General features: G+C 48.3%; 1 protein-coding gene across 2 annotated transcripts in view; it reads left to right on the top strand.

Annotated features, from left to right (window-relative positions):
• KCTD2 (potassium channel tetramerization domain containing 2) overlaps window positions 1–22,753 on the top strand; it is a 210,836-nt gene that overhangs the window by 110,940 nt on the left and 77,143 nt on the right. The window lies entirely within an intron of this gene.

Here is a 22,753-nt window from a genome sequence, read left to right as displayed (position 1 = left end):
AGTGGGGGTAGATGCTGGAATGTCCATGCTCGTGGGTGAGCAGCAGATGAAGTGCATAGTATGGTAAGTGCTGTGCAGCCAGGAGCTGCATTGGGTAGATAGTGCAAGCCTACAGGATGAAGGCCGGTGGGTGCCAAGGCAAGTGCTGTGAGGTAGGCAGAGGCTACAGCGATTGGATGCGGGAGGCCAGGATCCCAAAGTATGCCTAAGGGCCCTGGACACTAATCACAGTGACTGTGAGATTAACTGAGGAGGAAGGAAGGGAAGGAGGAGGTGAGGCGGAAAGTCTTGAGGAGCTTCCGGAATTTGAGGAAGTCCTGCTCAAGACGAAGAGGAAGGGGAGGCTGTTCCATAAGAGGGAGCCAGCTGAAGAAAGTGATCGGCCTCCGCCCTCTGTTTGGCGAAACGCTTTACACACAGTTTGTGCCAGAGGACCGTAGAGGTCTATGGGGAGAGTATTTAGTAAGAGAAAGTTGCAGAGTGTGGTGCCGTCCCTTGGCTTAAGACCAAGGATAAGTCTTGCTGCCCTATTCTGGATTAGCTGGCGGGGTCCTAGGGTGGAAGAAGGTAGATTCAGGAAAAGGCTATTGCAATAGTCAAGCCTAGAGAGAACGAGGACTTGGGTAACATTGCGCTTCTGGGGGAAAGTGGGAAAAGTGAGAATTGAAAAGTGGGACTTCTTGGCAATGTCCTGAGTGTGAGGGAAGAGTTGAGGGAAGAGTTGAAGATGACTCCAAGGTTTCTGGCTTCAGAAGAAGGAGCAGGGGGAGAGCCCATAGAGGATGACCAGAGTGAGGGGGGAAAACGAGGGAGCAGGTGTCCCAATGGGAATGATCTCAGTTTTGCTGGCATTAAGGCAGAGATTGTTGGAAGTGCACCAGGCCTGGATGGCAGATAGGTGGTCGGGATGATGGAAGATGCAAGAGAGTCAGCAGGAAGTTTGAAAAACAGCAGAGTGTTATCTGCATAGTACTGGAAGTTGACAGAGAAGGAGGAGATGAGGAGTGTCAGCTGAGCAAGGTAAGTGTTGAAGAGCCAGTGGAGAAGTTTGAGCCCTGGGGGGGACACCCCAGGTGCAGAAGGAAGTAGGTGAGGAGAAGGAGCCCAAAATGACTTGGGATGAACGGTCAGTTAGGAAGGAGGTCAGCCTGTCCAGTGCCCGTTCTGAGATGCCAAGGGTATCGTGGAACTAGTTTATGAGGATAGAATGGTTGACCGTGTCGAAGGCAGAGGAGAGATCGGGTAGGATGAGGACAGCTGGAGAGTTAGTGTCCAGAGATGCAAGCAGTTTTTTACGGGTGTTCAGAAGAGCAGTTTCTGTGCCTCTGGATGCTTGGAGTCCAGATTGATGGTCGTGGAGACCACCAACAAGTTCTATGTGTGAGGTAAGTTGTGGGAAGGCAAGCTTTTCCAGGAGTTCCCAAGGAAGTGGATGATAGAATTAGGACAGTAGTTGGCTGGACAGATAGGGTCTGCTGTAGGTCTTTTTAGGAGGGAGTGCTTGAGGGAGGAGGGTAAAGATCTGGTGGCAAAAGAGTGGTTGCAGAGATCAGCGAGTACAGGGGTAAGAGAGCCTATGTTGTCCTTGATGGTTCTGGAAGAGCAGGGGGAAACCTGTTTGGAAGAGACCTTCATGGAGCGGACAACTCTGGTAACTTCTTCAGGCGGGTTTCAAGCGGATCCTCATGACTGGGGCAAGAATGTCAAGGGTGTTGGTAATGGCCAAATGGAGGTTGCTGAGAGCAAAGTCGGTGGTAGAGTCGGAGGTGGGGAGAGGGGGGATGAAAGTGGATGTGAAGCAGCAGCTGACACTCGTTTCATCGGACGGATATTCGTGAACGAGTTGGCAGGGCTTTTGGAGGTGCAGTCAGAGGGCCGAGGGGACCCAGGTGAGAGGGGATGAGAGAATGATCTGACCAAGAGAGTAGAGTGCCAGAGGGAGGTGGGGGGGGAGCGAGAGAGGTCAGAATGGATGAGGGCATCCAGAGTGTGTCCATCCGAGTGGGTTGGGCCAGAATGGAGAATGGAGAAGGGATAGAGAGGTGCAGAGGTCAAGGAAGAGAGTGGATGCTGTGACAGGGTAGTCCAATTGGATGTTGAAATTGCCCATGACGAGGAGGTTGGAGGTGGTGGAGAGTAGGGAGGAACATAAATCAGCCCATTCTGAGAGGAACAGGGTGGTAACTCCGGGAGGCCTATAGATGGTAGCAGTGGTCAGGGAGGAGGAGGGAGAGATGACCAACTTGCAGACCAGGCTTTCAAAGGAAGATTAGAGCTGGGCGGCTATGATCGAAGGAACCCACTCGGGGAAGATTAAGGCACTATGAGGTGGCTTGGAAATGATCTTGAAGCCATCAGGGAGAAGGGAGTCAAAAGCAGTGACTGAGCTGTCTTTGAACCATGTCTCGATAAGGGCGAGAATGTCAAGGTCTGTGTCTTCAAGAAGGAGGCAGATGTCGGTGGAGTGTTTATTGGCCGAGCGGGCGTCGAGACTAGCCAGGTGATGGAGGTTGCTGCCTTTTAAGTTTTTCTTAGGTGGAGTACGGGGCGTGGTACACCAGTCAGAGGGAGTGGTGGGGGAGAGGCGGGTGAAGGAAGAAAGGAAGTTGATGAGGGATGGCAGGGGCCAGTCAAAGAGGATGATGAGGAGGAGGTTGTGTTGAGGACCCTGAGCATAGATGGTGCCTGTGTGATGGACATTAATTATGCAGCGTGATGATAAGCCAGTCAAGTGGACTTCTGAATTGGTGCCACCATTAATGTGAGAGAATGTGAAAAGGAGGAGAGAGGAGATGAGTCCATAGATCTGGAGAAGGAACCCAGAAAAGGATGTAAGTGAAGACCTCTCTGGACGTGGCACTGACATGTGTGTCTGCGATAGGTAGGCCAGGGTTAGCTCTCATTATGTGTTTCATATGCTTTTTCCTACCACACTTTGTAAGAGAAGGAGGATAGGTGATAGTGTAGCAGTTGGAGAAGATTGGAAAGATGGCGAGTGCCATGACGGTGGCAGAGGATGGTCGAAGGGAGGAGGAGAGGCTGCACTGCAGGTTCAGGCTCTGCTCGCAAGGGGCCTAGTGGTTGCAGAAGGGGCACAAAATGCAGTGCAATCTGGGGTGTATAGGATGTTCAATACAGAACCTAAGTTTGAGAGTCCAAAAGCGGGGCACAAATGCAACGAGGAAGTAGACTAGTTGAGGCAGGCAGAAGTGAGTACAGATCACGTTCAGAGTATTTAGTGGCAGTAGAAGAGTTCAGCCATCAACTCTTGTGATGAATTTGCAGATAGCGTGCAAGTCCAGTGGCACAGGAACCTGTGGGTCCCAGCTGCATCGAGGGGAGGGAGCCTTCCAGGCTCGGAAAGGCTCGGACTGGGCCCTTTGTGTGGGCCTTCGATTGGGGCGGGGGGCAGCTGAACACCCTGCCGGCTCCCGATTGGCTGTTGGTAGTGGAAGGAATCCAATCAGCCTGCAGGTGTCTACGTAGTTATTGCAATCCCTGGAAACCGTGTTGCTTAGGAAAGGTGCATCCATTTTGATGTGGGGTTTCCCTGCTCTTTATGGGTGCCTTTGCGCTCTTTTCCGTGTTTGTGGGCAAAATCAGGAAGCTTAGATGCTCGTGGTAATATGGCCTTTTTCTTTCGTTTTGACATAAGTCTGCGCTTTTTAAGCAGGATTGTTGTCTAGGGTTCACCATGGGACTGGCTCTTGAAAAATACCCCCCGCCCCCACCCCCCTCTCCCGCAGTCAACATCCTTGCTCTTCATGTGGAATATCTGCTGTGGTGCAGAAGCCATTGCTGTATTTATTTATTGATTGTTACCAGGTTTTGTCAATGTATCGTGCTAATGAGCTTCCTACCACCTCACATGGTAGGCTTTCACTACTTTAATGCTCTGAACAATGACATGTCTAGCTTAGTACATTATTTGGAGATTTATTATTCATGTTTTGAACAGTTCTCTTTTTTAAGCTGTCTTTCTAAAATATTCCTTGTGTATTTCACCCCTTAAAGTTCTGTCTAGTGCAATTTGATCCCTCTCTTTACTTTTATAAAGGCTACACATATTTTGACTACATTAGTCTTTCTTTTAAGGTAATACCACTGGGCTTTCTGAGTTTTCTCAAGTTTGTAGTTCCTAACAGAAATACTGTGCAGTTTTGAAATAGAGATTTAATGAGAAGGTGCTCTTGGGTTTCTGGCATCTGCCTCTAAGCAGGTGGTACTTCAGGGGAACAAGGAACTTGTACATTGTGTCAAAAATCTAACTTTCACACAAGACTGATGTTTCAGAAGTGTGCTCTTTTGTGCACAGTTCCAAATGCACTGAGTTAATGATAGTATAGCACCAGTTGCATAGTGAGTCAGAAATTGCACATGGTGGCTGTTGGGTTGAAGCTACCAGCTTTTTAGGCGACAAGCGAGAACGTAATAGAACACAGCAATTTCGATCCTTGCCTGTGTTTTAAAATCTTTCTTTACCAATACAAATTGAGGCAGAGTTATTACCACTGCCTACTATGTAAATGCATTGTGTTTTTTCTGTTTAAATTATTTTGTCCTGTATGAGTGAACCGTGTTCCAAATCTCATGTCGTTGGTACCATCAAGCTTCCTAGTTTCTCTAGTTCTCTTTTGTTTTTTTTTTCTTCCACTTCAGTGACTTGCTTTTCCAATTTTGAGAGATCAGTCTATGCGTTGCCTGATCTTGATATTCTGTTAATCAATAAAAACGAATCTGGTACCAGAGCGGACACCCAATGTATTGTATGAACAACCAGCACCTAGGGGACTGTATGCCTATCAATCACCTGATATAAATCTGTTACTGTCTCCAACTTCGTCTACATGAGGTCATTTCTATCCTTGTCCACCTCTGTGCTATTGGCCATCAGTTTGTAGTACAGAGGGGCGTGGTCTGGAGCTCATGCTGTAAGACTGTGTGTACATCGAGCTCCGGTATTCATCCCATGCTGATTCTTTTAACAGCATTTATTAACCCCTTTTTTTGCACTGAACTTGTCCAGATAACTGTTCCCCAACCTCCGCAGACCAGAATGAGCAGATTCGGGTATACTAGAGGCAGCGAGACGCTGAAACATCGGTTCTATGCGTTAATAACCCCTACAAAAATATTGCCCTATTTTTGCGGCAATATTAAGGCATGGAAAATGCGGGGAACCCCAGCAACACCTGTATTATTTTAAAATGACCGGGGGGCACCCCCACAACCCCTGCTTCCAAAAAACCCTAATATTATCCCCACTAAAAATATCGCCTATGGGCGTTCCGGACGACCATATACACGGCGATATTTTTGGTGGGGATAATATTACCTGATACTGAAAAATCGACAGAGCCTGGCGAGCGCGCCAAAACTTCCAAGCAAGATGGCGGCACACGCGCGAAGCACCACTTAATGGGAGTAGCGCTGAAGACGGTCAGCATAGCGAGACAATGGTAGCAACGGTGATCCAACACGACTGTACTGAAACAGCAACGAGAACTCTGGTGCTCTGAGGTGCCCCGGGTGCTCACAGAGCAACACCCAGAACAGTGCTGACGCAAACTTCGGTGTGCGACCAAGCGACTCCCCTAGAAGACTCCTGAGACCGGGTCAGCACAGTGGAGTCTGGAGGACCTGGCCAACTGGAGAAGTGATGCAAAGACGCTGAGTTGGAAGCCAGAAACACACAGTTAAGAGGGAGGAATCACGTCTGGCCCCCACTTCAAAGCACATTGCCTAGTAACCTACAGAGAACTACGAAATAACCGTGCCTCTCCTGCAGCGGGTGACTGGATGCCCCTTCCCCGAGGTCTCACAGATGTGCAAACGGCTCACAGCCTGCACCGTAGGAAGCACACGTGTGTGCCCTAGCCTGCACGTCGTGGGTGGCGGGCGCATACCTGAAGCAAGAGAGACCTGCTGAGCGGATGAGCATTCTTGCCGGCAGATCTGATTACAGGACGTGGCTCACCTGCTTGCTGCGGGCCCTAGAATCTGCAACCGGAGATTGGAATAGCAGACAGCAGGCCCACTGCGGACCGCAAACACAAAGACGCAGAGTCAGAGGCTGAAAACAGCGAATATACAGGTACGAACAGTCAGGAGGAAGGAATCGTGCCCGACCCCCATATCAAAGCCCATAATACAGCAGCCTACTGAAGGCTACAAATTACCAGAGCCTTTCACGCAGCGAGTTGCTGGATCCCCCCCAGGTCCTCACAAGCGTGCGAACTGCCCAGCAGGCTGCATTGGAGGAAACGCACGTGTGCACCCTAGCCTGTACTTCGCGGGTGGCGGCCACATGCCTGAAACTGGAGGGACCCGCTGAGCGGACAAGCATTCACGACACCGGTTCAGGATACACGGCACGGCTCACCAGCTTGTTGTGAGCCCAAGGGCTGGGTGCCCTCCTGCAGAATCTGCAACCGGAGAGTGGAGTAGCGGACGGCAGACACGCTGCGGACCGCAAACACAAAGGGCACAACAGGGAGCATGTCGGCAGCACTGAGCCCTCTCTTGTTCTTCCAACTGTCTAGGACCCAGGTCTCTCCTGCTCACGTCCAAGACAGACCCCTGAAGCCCCCATGAACACGAGTGCCTAGAAACGTGATACCCACAGGCGACCGCAAACAAAGGAGCTACGCTCCGGATGGGCAGGGAGGTGAGTGATTGTGACAGTGCCTTTTTATATAGACACTAGACTAGGAGGGTGGTGCTACTCTTGATAAGCCTGCAAGCATTTAAGGAACTCCCGGGGGGAACCTTTTACACGCACAAATAATCACCACTGGCAGAACAATATAAATATATTACGGATTGCCTGAACAAGCACTGCCTGGCTAAAAAGCCCAAGTACTGACGGAACTCCTGAGGCTTCAGACCCTAGAGAGCAACCTACCCCAGAGATATACCCCAGCTGGACGCATGTGGGTTATAGGAACCATGCAAGCGGTTGCAGAGTAAGTTCACTGGTGGGAGATGCCAACATGCTGGACAAATATCCTTGTTGATAACCAAACTACGTCACCCTTGCGTAGATCTGCGGTCTCCATAGAAAGACGAGTGACCCAAAAAAAAGTGAACCACTGAGTGTACATTGAGGCATATTGATGTGCAGACAAATAACATCGGCACAGACGGGCAACATGCCTGCTACAAAGAATAAACAGAAGGGCAGTATAATGGACTCCTTTGCAGGGCTTGGGAAGACGCAGGCACCAACCACGACGGAAAACGACCCTGCGACAAAGGGATCAGATGCTCGCTCAGATCCACAGGAAGACAAGGTGCTGGCAGCGGCCCTAAGAACCTAAATGAGGTTGAAATAGACGTGCAACTACTGCGCCATGATGTGCGAACTCTGGCAGAGCAAGTATCAAACACAGAACAACAGCTAAAAGAAACCACTGCCGCTGCTACTGACTTGGCTGTAAGGTTGAAAACACTAGTGACTAAGAATCGCTTCCTTGAACAGAGGGCAGAAGATGCGGAGAGTCGCTCCCACAGAAATAATGTCAGGGTCCTTGGGATTCCAGAGGACACGGAGGGCAGACGCCCTATGACATATATCAAGAATATGTTCCTACAAGAAGTTGGCGCAAACAGACTATTACAAGGATTTGCAGTAGAGTGGGCGCACAGATCTCTTCAAAAGAAGCCCCCACCTGGGTCGCACCCCCATCCGATCATAGTCAAAATACTGAACTTTCGTGAAAGGGAAGTGCTGTTGCAGTTTTCCAGAAATGGTGGGGAGATGAGCGCGGTGGCTCAAATGTGGCTATATACCCAGATTATACCCCTCTAGTGCAGCAACAACGAAATCGATTCATTAGTCAAAGCCGGGCTCCGTAAGAAAGGAATAAGATGCATGCTCACATACCCTGCAAGAATCAAGGTGATATACGATGGCAGAGCTAGGTTCTTTGAATCCCCTGAGGCATAACGATGTGGCTAGAACAAAACAACCTGGACACGTATGAAGATCCCTGCACAACAGGACACAAAAGCCACAGCCATTTAGACACCATGGTCGACGAACACCACTGCAACTGACTGGTAAAAATATCCGGACATAGAAAACCGAACTGCTAAAACTGCATCACAGATTGTCATAAGACTAGATCGGGGCCGTTGCAAGAGCAGCCAACATGCTGGAGCCGGAAACCCATCCCACTGAGTTCTGATGGAACCCCCCAGCCCCCTGCTGAATCTCTTGGCCGGTGCCTGCTTGGAAAAGCGAGCACTGGCAGGCCTGAGCAGAATGTATCTGTTGGGCACAGTTGGAACCCCACGTACCGTGGTTGGTTATTGAAGTTAAGTTTGTCTTACCCAAACAAGCTGAAATGTTGTCCTTTTGTTCTCTATACTGCATAAATATGAGAGGGGGAAAAGAAAGTTACTGTGTGAATCATGTATTACACTGCTTGCGATCCCATATCCCAGCATGCTCTGAAATACAGAGCACTACTGCCTCCCATTTAGTAATACACACATGAAAAGATGACGCAGATTAAAATTGTTACATGGAATGTCGGAGGCTTTGGCACATACATACGCAGAAACAGGGTCAAGTCATATCTTCAATGCAAGAAGATCTCGATAGCCCTTCTTCAAGAGACCCACCTGACAGGCAAGGAACAAGAGGCTGTGGCAAAATATTGGGGAGGTGCAGTATATGGGGCCGCCGCGTTCTGAATTCACGCGCAGCTCGCCAGATCCTGCACACGCCTTACTAAGGAATAGAAGGTACGGGGTGCCAGACTTTCCAGGCACCCTGCAACAGTGCCCACTCCTGAATTTCCCGAGAACTTAACAATCATGGAGAAGGTGAATAATAACAACCACTGCAGACAATGCTGCATTTAAAACAAATAAGGCACACAGGTTGGTGCCTTTTCGATAGCCCGGAAGAAAGTGGTATATCCACAATATTCCACTGAAACCGGTCGGTTTAAGAACAATCTAGTCTAGTGAAAATTAAATAAAGTCACAACAAAAGATTGCTCTTTTTCTTCATCAAACTGATGGAGATACATTATAAATAGCAAAACATTGAACAGAGCGACCTAACGACGAGTAGGAATCTCTAGTGTCTAAGTGGGGTTGTCCCTAACTTTACAAAACCTACAACCAACCAGATCAACTGCAAGTATTTTATACAGCAGTGAGCCCTCTGTAAGTGTGTATGTACGAATCCTTCAACTAACACCACACAAGAGGACAAACCGTTTCTCACTCCTTACATTTTTTTGAAAAACGTTGTTCCTTTTTATCTTTTGATTTTTAACTGCCTCTGCTAGACATAGAATCACCATTAAAAATTTGAAATCATTTCTTTGAATAGCAGACGACACATGCCCAGTTATCCCAATTTAGCATTTGCCTTTTAGCACTATACTGTTCACCAAGGCAAGATTGAGAGAATGACAACATACGTTGGCACTTTTCAACTTGTAGAACTAATTGACCTGTGTGGTTTTTCAGTGTGACTGCAGTATATGGGGCTCCATATTCTAAATATGCAGGAGGTGTCCTCACATGGGTTGACGGCTCACTACCCTTTCAGTTTCTTAGCTGTGATAAAGACATAGAGGGCAGATATGTCATCCTTAAGGCAATGTGCAGATAGTCAATTCCTATTTCCGAAACCATGCCATACCAGCACACGTACACTCGCAGCCCGTATAATTCCCCACAGGGATGCCTTCTTTATATGGGTCAGGGTTTTTAATTGTGTGAATGACATTACACAAGACATGTCCATTCCATTTTGGTCCCAAGCCTCCCTGGCAACGACGACCCTCAACACTGCACTGATGGAACTAGCCCTAACCGATGTATGGCGAGAGATTCACCCAGACCTGCAAGAATATTCCTATTACTCCTCCCCGCATGGCCTTCACACAAGGCTAGATTACATCTTTGTGAGCGCTGAACACCTACAGAACTTTGCCAGTGCAGAATACATGGCCCGCGTAATATCTGAACCCTCCCCCCTTATTGTTATATGGCATTTTGAGGCGCCATAGGCTCCAGTCCTAACATGGCGCATGCCTACTGATGCGTTTTCAGTCCTAGCCTTTAGAGAACAACTTGGGGAAATACTGACACTTTTCTTCGAGGAAAACTATGGTAGTGTAGAAAGATGGGGAACAGTCTGGGAAACCCTAAAAGTGGTCACTAGATGAGAAGTAATTGCTGGGGCAGGGGGTGTTCGGAGACAACTAAGAGTGGAGCTTGAGTCTCTCGAAAGTAAACTAAGAGAACTGGAAACAACACCTCCTACAGGGGAGTCGCTCAGCGAACCCTTCGGGAAGCCCAACAAGACCACCAAACTACTTGGGAGTGATTATCCAAATTTGACTACACAGCCAGTACTGCATGCACACATACTGGTGAGACAAATCAGGGAGGCTCCTCGCTTGGCTATGCCACAGAGAACATCCCAAAACACTGATCACGCTATTGAGAGATTAATGCGCGGAACCATGGCGAGTGTAGTCAGTAATAAATTACATATTTTCCACTTACTACGCCATGTTATATAGTCACAATACCCATGTCCCTGCAGACGACCTATAGGAAGCCTTCACAGAAATTAAGCTCCCCACCCTCACTACCGCCCAAAGCGACCTCTTTGATTAACCTTTCACCCTACAAGAATTAGAAAGCGCAATCGCAGCATCTGCCTCAGGAAAGACGCTGGGTAGCGATGGACTACCTGCTGACATGCCGCCCTAAGGATCTCGCCAATAGACAAATTATACCAGCAAAGGATACAGGTGCAAAAAAAGGATACAGTATTGAGCCTGATGAGGTCTTCTTTCTAACTTGACTGATGACTCCTCAAGGAAGAACCCTTTCCATTGATTACACCCACTGTCCGATAGAAAACACGGCCAGAGCGAGGAATCAATTGAAAGGGCGAATAAATGAACACACTCTCCAATCTGTGCAATAGAAACAACAAGGTAAGTATAATCTAATAGCGCTGCCTCTATACCATCTCACTAGTTTTCCCCCACTAACCTTAATAGGAGTTGTTTGATGAAGATCAACGTTCAATAGAATCCAGGTAATAATCCATCAATAGGACACAATGACAAGGACAAGGAAAAGGGAAGGAAACTAATCCCGCACGGAACAAGGGTCGAATTAGTGTCGGGTAGGTGCACTCTGGAAAGCGTCCTCTAGTTCTGTGCACGAAGGTTAACACAACGTGTCCTTGGTATCATCATAAATGTTCATAACCAAAAGTTCTTTATCCCGGAAGTAGAATTCAATTCACCATTTCAAAGATCCTGGAAAGTAAATATTTTCCCTACTGGGATGTGTGCTCAATAATTGGAACAGTTCTTTCTTCCCTCCGGAATGTAGGATTTAATTCACCCTTGAGATGCTACTGGAAAATAAGATATTCCCTTCTCCCGTAACCGAGGAAGTTATGAGCAACTCCGAACAACCATTGAATGAACACTAAATATGCGTCTCCAGTGATGCGGTAGGAAGCAACCACTACGGAAAGCATTCATCTGATTCTGGCGGGGACAGGAAGCCTCTATGAGTTCTTCGTGGTAGACGGCTTCCCAAGAAACGCCGCAGCTAGGAAACTGGACGTGGCGAAGACCTAGACGGCTTCTCGGGAAACGCTGCAGCTAGGAAACTGGACGTGGAGAAGACTGCTTCACGAAATCCAGACTGAAGCAGGGGCCCGACTCGGAATATGAGTCTAGAATAAACAAGCGGCCTTTGAAAGCAAGGCTGGAACAAAACGCAGGCAAAGAATACTTTACTGCGAGCAGGAACGTAAAGTAATAGCAACAATCCGAAGCGGCGAGTGATTAGAGGAAGGCACCTAAATACGTTCAAGAATCATGTGACAGATGATGAAACTACGTGATCCTAGGTGCTGGTATTCAACGCTGTTTTGCGGGGAGTTTGTTAAAGAGTCTCCACCTCATACAGAATGGCTTTGCTGATGATCGGACAGCATACGGGTTCCTGCTACCAAAAGAAAAAGGTGAGCGAGGCATGACACCTGCAGAGCTTTACAAAACATACCAAAGCGTAGGAGCCCCGACACTCCTGAATGTCTTTGAGGAAACCTTTGAGGCAGGGAAACTTCCGGACACATTGAGAGAAACATGGATACTTCCCATCCTTAAACCTGGAAAGACACTGAACTGACCCAAAAATTGGATTGGGGATTGAAGTGGGAACATGAGTCATTCAGGTACCGGGGCATAAGAGTTGTTCAACACATCCTCTAAACACACTGGTGGCGGTGGAAGGAGCCAAGAAATCCATGATATTTTGGCCTCGATTACCTCTCTCGCTTATCGGCAGGGTGGCCATTACAAAGATGATCATATTACCACGATTGTTATATGGATTCACAAACGTTACCTGTTATATAACAGCTTCCTTGTTTTGGGAATTGGAAACCACCCTAAGAACACTGACGATCCCCTTTGATAGGGCGGAATACAACTACTAAAACTAGAATACTGCTATCTGGCGGCACAGCTTAGCTTCACTGCCAAATGCTTAACAGACAAACCTAACACAGAACATACCTTGCTAGAGGCACTGATCCGACCTGTTAGATTACCAGACGCTGTTTGGCAACCTCTGAACAAGCAGGCACTACACCCGCTACTGCTGACGTTAGGCAGACAAATCTGGCAACGGACCATGGAATTCCTGAAGCTTACACAATCGTATTCCCTGCATAGCTCTTTACACATCCCCATCCTAAAAGTCACTGAACGTTTCTGAGGTTCGTAGTCCAGGGACGGCACTACCAGTTCAAGGCCATCCCGTTCGGATTGAAGTCTGCGACCAGGGTGTTCACCAAGTGCCTTGCACCAGTAGCGGCACGGCTGCGCCGGCAGGGGATCCACGTCTACCCCTACCTAGCTCATCCGAGCAGGGACAAGGGAACTCGCCGTCAAATACACAGCGAAGACCGTCCAGCTTCTCACGGACCTGGGATTCCCCATCAACTTCCCCAAATCCCACCTGGTTCTGTCGCAGGTTGCGCTGTTTCTGGGAGCCAAGCTCGATACAGTGGCACGATTGGCCTCACCGTCGGAGGAAAGAACGCAGGCCATCCTGGGCAAAGTACAGCGTCTGCTGGCCACGGACGTGGCCAGAGTGAGGTCCATCAAGTCCCTGCTCGGGATGATGTCCTCTTGCATCTATCTGGTTCGCCTGTGCAGGCTTCGGATGCGCCCCCTGCAGGAGTTCCTCGACGCCCGTTGGATGCAAGCGACGGGCAGCTTCGAGAACAAGATCTCGCTCAACGAGGTATTCCGCCAGGCAATCCGATGGTGGGGCACCCGCGCATCTCGCGGCAGGCACGGACTTTCAGACCCCAGCATACCAGGCGATGGTGACGACAGATGCCTCCCTGGAGGGGTGGGGAGCGAACACCGGAGATCTTCACGCGAGAGGCCTGTGGCTCCCGGAGGAGAGGCCGCTCCACATCAACATACTGGAGCTCCGAGCGGTGTTCTGGGCCCTCAAGTCATTCCTCCCGTCCCTCAAGGGCAAGGTGGTGAGGATCTTCACGGACAACACCACCACGATGTTCTACATCCGGAAACAGGGGGGAACCAGATCCTCAGCCCTGTCCAAGGAAGCCCAGCATCTGTGGCACTGGGCCGTTTCCCAGGGGATGTTTCTGGTGCCTTTTCATCTAGCAGGGATAAAAAACACCATCGCCGACTCACTCAGCAGGGAGCTGCGCTCGTGCCACGAGTGGGAACTACTCCAGGATCAAGTGGATCAACTCTTCCGGCGATGGGGCAAACCCCAAATCGACCTGTTTGTGACGACGACAAACTCCAAGTGCCAGAGGTTCGCCAGCAGGTTCCCCCAGCCGAGGAGCATGAGCGATGCTTTCTCGTTCCCCTGGGACGGCCTGTTCCTGTATGCGTTCCCGCCGTTGCTGCTCAGGCTCATCGACCAACTCAAGAGGTCCCGGTGCAGGATGATCCTCGTCGCACTGAGGTGGCCGAGACAGATCTGGTTCCTGGACCTTCTGAACTTGTCAGCGTCCCCACCAGTCAAACTGTCGACGGACGCAGATCTTCTCTCCAGAAGAACTTGCAGGCCTGGCTCCTGCAGCACTAGAGTTTGGAGGGTACGATATCCCGGCCGAATGCAGAGAGGTTCTTGCAAAGTCTAGGGCGTCCTCAACTCTCAAGTGCTACGGACACAAGTGGAAGAGGTTCTCTGACTGGTGCCGTGCACAGAAGATTAACCCTCTACGGATTACTGCCCCTCAAGTACTACCGTACTTACTGTCGCTGGCCAAAGCTGGACTAGCTCATGCTTCCATCAAGATACATCTGGCAGCGATTTCCCGATACACCAGAACTGCAGAACGGTCGTCCCTGTGGTCTCATCGCCGGGTGAAGGAGTTTATGAAAGGACTGTTTCGATCATTCCCGCCGGTGAAGGCCACAGCCCCGGCGTGGGAGCTCAACGTGGTGCTGACCAGGCTCATGGGCCCGCCATTCGAGCCCTTGCATTCGGCTCCGTTGAAGTTCCTGTCGTGGAAGACAGCGTTCCTTGTGGCCATCACCTCTGCATGATGCGTGGGAGAGATTCAGGCCCTTTCCTGCAAGCCTCCATACTTGACTTTCCACGAGACGAGGGTGGTGCTTAGGACACACCCCTCCTTCATGCCCAAGGTGCCGTCGGACTTCCATCTCAACGAGCCTTGGTGCTACCAGTCTTTTTCCCGTCGCCTTCGTCACCGGCCGAGAGGACTTTGAACTCGCTGGATGTAGCTGGAGCACTGAAGTTCTACATGGACCGAACGAAGAGTTTTCGGAAGACATCACAGCTGTTTGTGAACTTTGGACCTGTGAACCAAGGGAAGGCTTTCTCGAAGGCTTCCATTTCCAGATGGCTCTCCGGCTGCATCATGCACTGTCGTCGGTTGGCAAACCGATTGTTGCCCGGCCGTCCGAGAGCCCATTCGACCAGAGCGATCGCTGCTACCACGGCGTTCTTGTCTGGTGTGCCCCTGCTGGACATCTGCATGGCTGCTACGTGGAGGTCGACGCACACCTTCACGAGATTCTACTGCGTCGACCGGGATTCCAGGGAGGAGTCCAGAGTCAGCCAGGCAGTTCTGCGTAACCTGTTCGCTTAAGGTGAGCCTGGTGAGGAGGTAAGACATGCCTAATGTTGAGTTTTATGTAATGCTTAATGTTGAGCCTTGCCACCTCCCGTGGTTGTGCATGTGTGCACTGCTATGTATTCTTATATTCATGAGCATGTGAATCCATGCCAGACCCCATGCTGGAGAAGGAACAAGTTACTTACCTGTAACTGTTCTCCAGCATGGGTCTGGCATGGATTCACATGCGAACCATCCCTCCTTCCCCTCTGCGGCTCTTCACTTGGTCATGCTGCCACTTTACGTGCTACCAAATCTGAGGATGGCTGCCAGGGGCGGGGCTTAGGAAGAGGGCAGTCATTGGCTGGGGGCAGTATGACCCAGAGACCAGTGATTGGTTACTACTAAGAAAGACGGATCAGAAACAAAACTGATACTGATTTCTTCTTTACCGACGATTCCCAGCCTGACGACGGGGAATATTCATGAGCATGTGGATCCATGCCAGACCCATGTTGGAGAACAGTAACAGGTAAGTACGTTGTTCCTTACTTCTAATAAAGCTTTTCTCAGTGTGTTAGATCACTGACATCCGAGAAATTATACTCCTAAACTCACGCCACAAAGTATCTGTTTTGCAATAGGCGCTGCACAAATCATCCATAAATAAATGCACCATTGCAGGCGGTAGCCTTAAAATATGGAAAACCGGCTTGTCCCACCCCTTAAAAAAATCGACTCCTCCAATATACCTCAAACTGTGCTCAGGCCCATTTTATTGCCACCAATCATTTGCACAGGGCACGTTTAAACCACTTTCCTGCTTTATAAGCACCACTGCAAGGAGTGCCATTTCAAAAATAAAAAGCCCTGTGATTACATGTTAGGGAGATTTTTCATTATTATGCTTCATCCCCTCTCCTAGTGAGACCCCAAGCACTTTTTGCTGGACTTCTGGACCTTTTTCTTGAAATCCTAAATGAGTGGAGCCTTTTTCCACTCATTCATTCTTTTAGGCCCATGTTGCACTAACTGACCATGTTCCTCCCTTTAAGTAACTTTACTATATGTGTTTGCACAGTACCATATAAACCGCTGAAAACTGCATGAGTGTGCAATAACCGATAATACGATAACATTGTCTTTTCCCTTTCTAACGTTGCTACAAACGTAACCGCGAACAAACACAAAAGTAAAAGTGCCCTTTCAAGTGTATTATTTTGTATTCTGAAGTGTACTAGTATAAACGTCTAAAGTATTTAAAGTGATTCTGGAGTGTAAGTGCTTCTTTTGGAACTCTATTCTCTGTATTCTTCCTATACTATGAAGTCTGTCTGCTCCATAGCTCTTAAAGGCAAATGTGTTTTACTAGTACACCGCCTTATGGCCAGTGTTGTTGGGGACCCTCGGGGTTACTCCTTTAAGAATCTTTAACATCCCCAGTAACTACAGTTCTCTGGGCTAGAGAGATACTTGTATCTTTCTCAAACCTCTTAGTCTGAGAGGTTGGCACACATCACCCTCAGTGGAGTGCCAAAGGGATACCTAGTATTCCCCCTTCTCTCTGCTCCTGTGACTTTTTAGTCACATAGACAATCGCCTAGTTATGGCTGGTGTCAGTGGACATGTGCTACCAACTATTGTGCATTTTTTGGTACCGCAGGCTATGTCCATAGCCTCAGTGGTGCACAACAAGGGCCCCCCAGTACCAACCTGGGACCCTCTTTATGCCATTTGTAGTGTGGTTGTTGTCAACCCATCTACCATTCTGGGAGGGTGAGGCCTGTGTGTGTGTGTTTTTGCCTTTGGCGGGAACACTTGGGTATCCCTGCCTAGGCTCTAGAGTGTCTGGGCAGGCAGCAAGTAGGGGAGAAGTTTTCCACCCACTTTCCTTTGTCTGTCAGTGGGCCTGAATAGGTCGAGCTCCCACAGGGGGTTTGGCTGCCCTCATTAAACAGCCAAACGACCCTTTTCTGTAAAATGCAGAAAGAGATTGCAGAGGAATGTGTGCAGGAACTGTATAACAGGTGAGGCGTCTGGAGTGAAAAGTAATTCGACCACTAGAAGCTAAAGTAACCGAAGAGGAAGGCGACCATAGACGCCTGGAGACCCTTGGCAAAACCAAGAAGCGACTACTGCTGTCCTGACTGTTTTCTGTGCGACAGAGGAGCTCTGAAGAGGACTCCTCCTTCCCTTTGGCTGGTGGGAATAACCAGTCCCAAGACAAACTTTGAAACGAGCCATCTTCCAAGGTCCTAGGAGTTTCCAGAGCTGGCGAACCCAAATACCAGGAGACCTGCTGCCCATTTTGAGTGCATTGTCATGGAAAGGCCAAATCCCTCCAAATCTTAGCTGAACACGTAAGGACACTCAAGATCTGATCCAACTCGCTCAGACACCTCATTAGAGCGGGAGACTGCAGATAGCGAAGATGGACCGGGCGATCCATGTCCGTTGTTGTTGCTGCAGAAAAGGAGCCAAAACCGCAGAGTGAACCAAGAAGTTGCTGAAAGTCGTGCTACAGGTCCTTCCTCGAGACTGCTGCTAAGAGATCCCATCCATTGTCCTGCCTTCAGTCATCAGACCAAGGAATCCCGCGGTCGAGTCCAGAGCTGCAACATTGCGGAGCATCCAGCACAAACATTTTCTTCTAACCTAAGGTGCTGTGGGGAAAAAGTACTGCTTCCCTGATTCCAGGAAATCGCTAGTGGACGTAGAGGTCTCCCTGGCAACTCCCTCTCACTTCAGACCCAAGCTGCTGCTTGTGTCCCTTCCTCAAATCTGTTTTAAGGTCTCCCTTGTTAGTTGTAAAATTGCTGCATTCAAGATTGTTCCTATGTTTTCATTTATTGTATGGGTGCAAGGTTTTCGCTTTGGAAGACTCATCCAGCTGAGTTCCACCTAGGTCATTTGGCCCATGCTCAGCTGGGAGAGCAGCCTTTACTCAGTGTTCACAATAGTCATTCCCTACCTGTCTCCAACTCCATGATTACCATAAGTGGCAAATGCTTATCCCTGTTCTGTGCTTCACCATCCATCCAAGCGGATCGTCACAGATTGCCTGAGAGATGTAGTAGCGTAATGGATTTCAAGGTCTTTGTTGAAATCAAATAGTAGGTTTATGGGGAACACTTTGGGGGCGGTTCGGGTAGGTGGTCTCTCAGACTTGCTGTGTACTCGCTCTACCCTCCCATGTATCCCTAACCCCACATTGTCCCTGATGCTGCACTATTGAATGGTAACCCTGACTATATTCATTTTACTTAGCTGATGTAAATAACATAAAGGTTCTCTTCTTGCTTTCTCTCATTCTCTCTCTCGCTTTCTCTCCATCCCCTCATTGTGTTCTCACTCTGTCCTCACCTCACACAGTCCTTTTCTCTCCTCACCTCACATTCTCTCTCCTTGCCTCGCTCTCCTCACTGTTCTCTCTCCTCATGCGTCTTACCTCTCCTCTAACTACTCACATTAGCCTTCTCTCTTCCTCCTCGCCTAAGCCTTCTCACCCCAGGCTTCTCTTTCCATCCGCACCTCACGCGTCTCTTGCCCCAACTCTCTCCTCACACGTCTCCCCTCTCTAACCTCGCCTCACACTTTTCTCCTCACCTCATTCTTTTCTTCCTCTGTGCCCTGATCTTTCCACACTATCTTAGTACCTTTTACTCTTTATTCTCCACCCTCTCCACTACTACATTTTGCGCTGCCACCACTCTACAGTCACCTTTTCTCACTCTCATTGCATAAACAGTTTTTCTTTCACTTCATTTAACTTCTCTCATGATCCTCTCCCCACCCCCTTTTCTAGGGGGAGATATCATTTTCAGGCCCACAGCACTATCTGCTGGACCTTTTTCTTTCTATCCTGAATGAGTGGAGCCTTTTTCCACTCATTCATTTGTATGGACTCTGTCTTTTGGCACTCTGTTCTGTGTTTTACCTTTACTATGGAGTCTACTTTCCTCCCTATCTCTTAAGGCATCTGTGTTTTACTTTTGCAGCACACAGCTCCTTATGGGCAGTGTTGGTGGTAACCCTTTGGGTTCTCCTTTTGAGATTCTTTCTTTAGCCTCGAGTAACTAGTTCTTAAGGATATAGGGATACTTTGTATCCCTCCTAAAACATACTATGAGAGATTGGCACACACCACCTTATGTGGAGTGCCAAGGGTATATATCCCATTTCTCTCTGCTCCTGTGACGTTTTAGCCATATAGGCAACCTTCTAGTTATGGCTGGTGGCAGTGGACGTGTTCTACCAACTATTGTGCTATTTATTTTTTACCGCAGGCTGTATTCACAGTCCTGGTTATGCACAATAGGGTCACCCAAGTACTAACTTGGTGGCTCTTTTTTCGCCATTTGTAGCATGGGTTTTCTTTGTTAGCCCTCCTTCTGCCATTCTGGGAGGGAGAGGTCTATGTGGGTGTTTTGCTTTTGGCGGGAACCCTTGGGTGTCCCCGCTTAGGCGGCAGTGTGTCTGGGCAGGCAGGAAGTGGGGGAGGAGTTTTTCACGCCACTGCTCTTTGTCTGCCTGAGTGCCTGAATGGAACAAGCTCCAACTGGGAGTCTGGCTGTCCTGATTGGGGAGCCACCCACCCCTTTCTGTAACCTGCTGAGAGAGATTTCAGAGGAGTGTATGCTGAAACTGAATAAAAGGTGAGGTTCTTGAGGTGAAGGGCAAGTAGACCATTGGAAACTGAAGTAACCGAAGAAGATGACCAGAGACGCCTGCAGACCCTTTGCAACACTGTGAAGTGAGCACTGCCCGTCCTGACCCCTTTTACTATGTGACAGAGGAACTCCGAAAAGGACAACTCCTTCCCGTTGACTAGTGGGACCAACCAGTCCTGAGACGAACTACAATCTGAGCTATTCCCCCCCCCCCCCGAGCTGCTGTCCTTCTCCAGACTGCAGACCACGAATATCAGGAGACCTCCGACCCAATTGCAGTGCATCGTCTTTGTATGGCCAAATCCGTCCAAGTCTTTGCTGAGCTCCAGGTGAACCGCCAAAGAAACAATCCGACTCCTCCAAGTCCACTCACCAGAGGGCAGGAATCGAAGAAGATTGACCAGGCGAATCGTGTCCTTTGTTGGTGCTGCAGAAAAGGCACCAAACCTGCAAACTCATTGGAGAAGCTGAAGAGGTCTGTGCCAGAGGTCCTCCCTCGCGACTGCTGCTGAGAGATCCCGTCCATTGTCCCACTTTTCTTCACCAGACCAAGAAACCCAGAGGTCAGGTCCAGTGCTGCTGCATCGAGGAGAATCCAGCCACGAACATTTCTCCTAACCTAAGGTACTGTGGGGTGAAAAGGTATTGCTTACCTTAAACCGAGAAGACGCGGAGTGCACGTAGAAGTGTCCAGGGTGTCTACTCTTACCTCTGACCCATGCTGCCAGCTTGTGTCCCGTTTGCGAGTCCTGTAACCGGGTCTCCAACATTTTGTCAATTCTTCTAGCATTTTGAAATGGAGACTGTAAGTGTCCACAGGAATGTTTGCTGTTCTGCTGCTTCGTGAGACTTTGAGCCCCCTCCAAACTGATTTTTCCATATAGTTAGGGATCAGACTTCAGTGTTCACTTGCACTAAAACTGCCTCTAGAAACTTAAGCTCTGCTACTATTTGACCAATCAACTGTTTTGCTTCCAAAAATACATCATCTTATGTGGTTTTGCTAACTTAATACAATTACTGTATCTTTGTCTGTGTGCGGTTTTACCAATAATACAGTAGAACCGTCATTAAAATCAAACTCTGTAACAATTGTGACCATGAGCAACTAAAAACTAAGCAGTGGCCTTTGAAAAGTATATGCAAGTTATCTCATGTGTTTTGGTTTAATGATTGTTGACTTGTATAACACCACTATTAACCAAGCTATCGACTCCATTGCACCGCTTAAATTCAGCAAAGAGAAACCTCTGGCTCATCTGAACACCTAGTTTAATCAGTCTGAAAGCCTTACGCAATGAAAAAAGACACGCGGAAGCTCAATGGAGAAATAGCTTGTCTGAACAGAACAAAATTAACCTAACTACTCTTTCAGACAAATATAAAAAGGAAATCGTCCAAAAAAAACAAAAAAACACCTTCAACGAAAGAATTGAAAAAGCGAACTCTAGTACAAGGGAACTATTCACTATCCTAAGAGAACTAGAATCCACCGTCATCCCTATCGATACGTGCATCAAATACCAAATGTGGTGCACCAACATACCAAATGCCCTTTGTAACAAAATAACCATGCTCCAAGAAAAAATCATAGCCAAGAAAAACATGCTCCATAAGAATGTACTGGAGGCGGAAGAAAACATACTTCAGGAAGCCGCCAACAAATAAGGTAAACCGACTAATCAGTTTAATTTCAAACCTATCTCTGGAAAAGAAGCGGAAAAGATCATCACATCACTTAAACCCTCTAGATGTCTAGGGGATTTGTGTCCAGCACCTATAATTAAAGAAGCAGCTAGGGACCTAGCTCCTTTCATAGCCTCACTAATCAACTCCTCGTTCGATATTTGCTCAGTTCTGACAAATCTTAAAGACACCTGGTTTCTACCTCTTCTAAAAAAAAGGCTAACCTAGACCTAAGCATACCCACAATTTATAGTCCAATAACAACCGTACCGTTTCTACTAAAGATCCTAGATATGGCTGCTTACCTTCAGATTCAATCCTATCTGGAGTCTAACAACTTACTAGGTACCCGTCAATCGGGCTTTAGACCAAGACACGGGAAAGAGACTGCCCTCATCGACCTAAAGAACCAAATGGATGAACGGCAGAACAAAGGAGAAGTTTCTATTCTCCTCCTATTGGACTTATCGGCCACGTTTGACTTGGTTGACCATAAAGTCCTGTGCCACCACCACCACCACCTCAAATCGGCTGCCCATTTCTTGAAAGAGGCCACCACCTGGATCAAATCTTTCCTAAATAACAGATCATGAGAGTCTTCTCTTCTACCTCTGCAGCGGACCCAGTACCTATCACATGTGGAGTGCCGCAGGGTTCCTGCGTCCCTCCAACCATGTACAATATATTCTCAAAGCCCCTGTTTGATATACTGGATATGCTGAGTGTCTCATATACCAACTATGCTGACGACACCCAGATTCTGATCCCTATCCAAGGAGAATATGACAGACATAGCCTTGATCAATAAAATCTACCTGATCATACAAACCTGGATGGCCACACGCGGCCTTTGCCTCAATGATAAGACCGAGCTCTTACTCATTGGTTCAACCAACAGACTGAATAAACTCTCCCACCAATATAACTCCATCATCATCGATGGACTAAAAATCAAAGTCTCAAAGGAGGTAAAAACCTTAGGATTTTATCAGGACTCAACTCTGAACCTCAATACACAAGTAAACGTGACAGATCTAGGCATGCAAACCGTTCCTAACCATTGAAAGTTGTATTACGGTAGCACTTGCCCTCATCCTATCAAATATGGACTACTGTAACGCTCTCTATCTCGGCACCAGCAAACGCGACATCAATAAATTGCAAACACTCCAAAATAATGCCTTGAGAACTGCCATAGGTATCCCGAAAACACACCATATTTCTCACGCTGGGCGATCCACTAACTGGCTCTCTATAT

The sequence above is a fragment of the Ambystoma mexicanum genome, chromosome 3q (assembly GCF_040938575.1).
Source record: "Ambystoma mexicanum isolate Mex_15411 chromosome 3q, UKY_AmexF1_1, whole genome shotgun sequence".
NCBI lineage: Eukaryota > Metazoa > Chordata > Amphibia > Caudata > Ambystomatidae > Ambystoma > Ambystoma mexicanum.
Note: the sequence above shows the minus strand (reverse complement) of the source record. Positions and strands in the feature narration are given on the sequence as shown.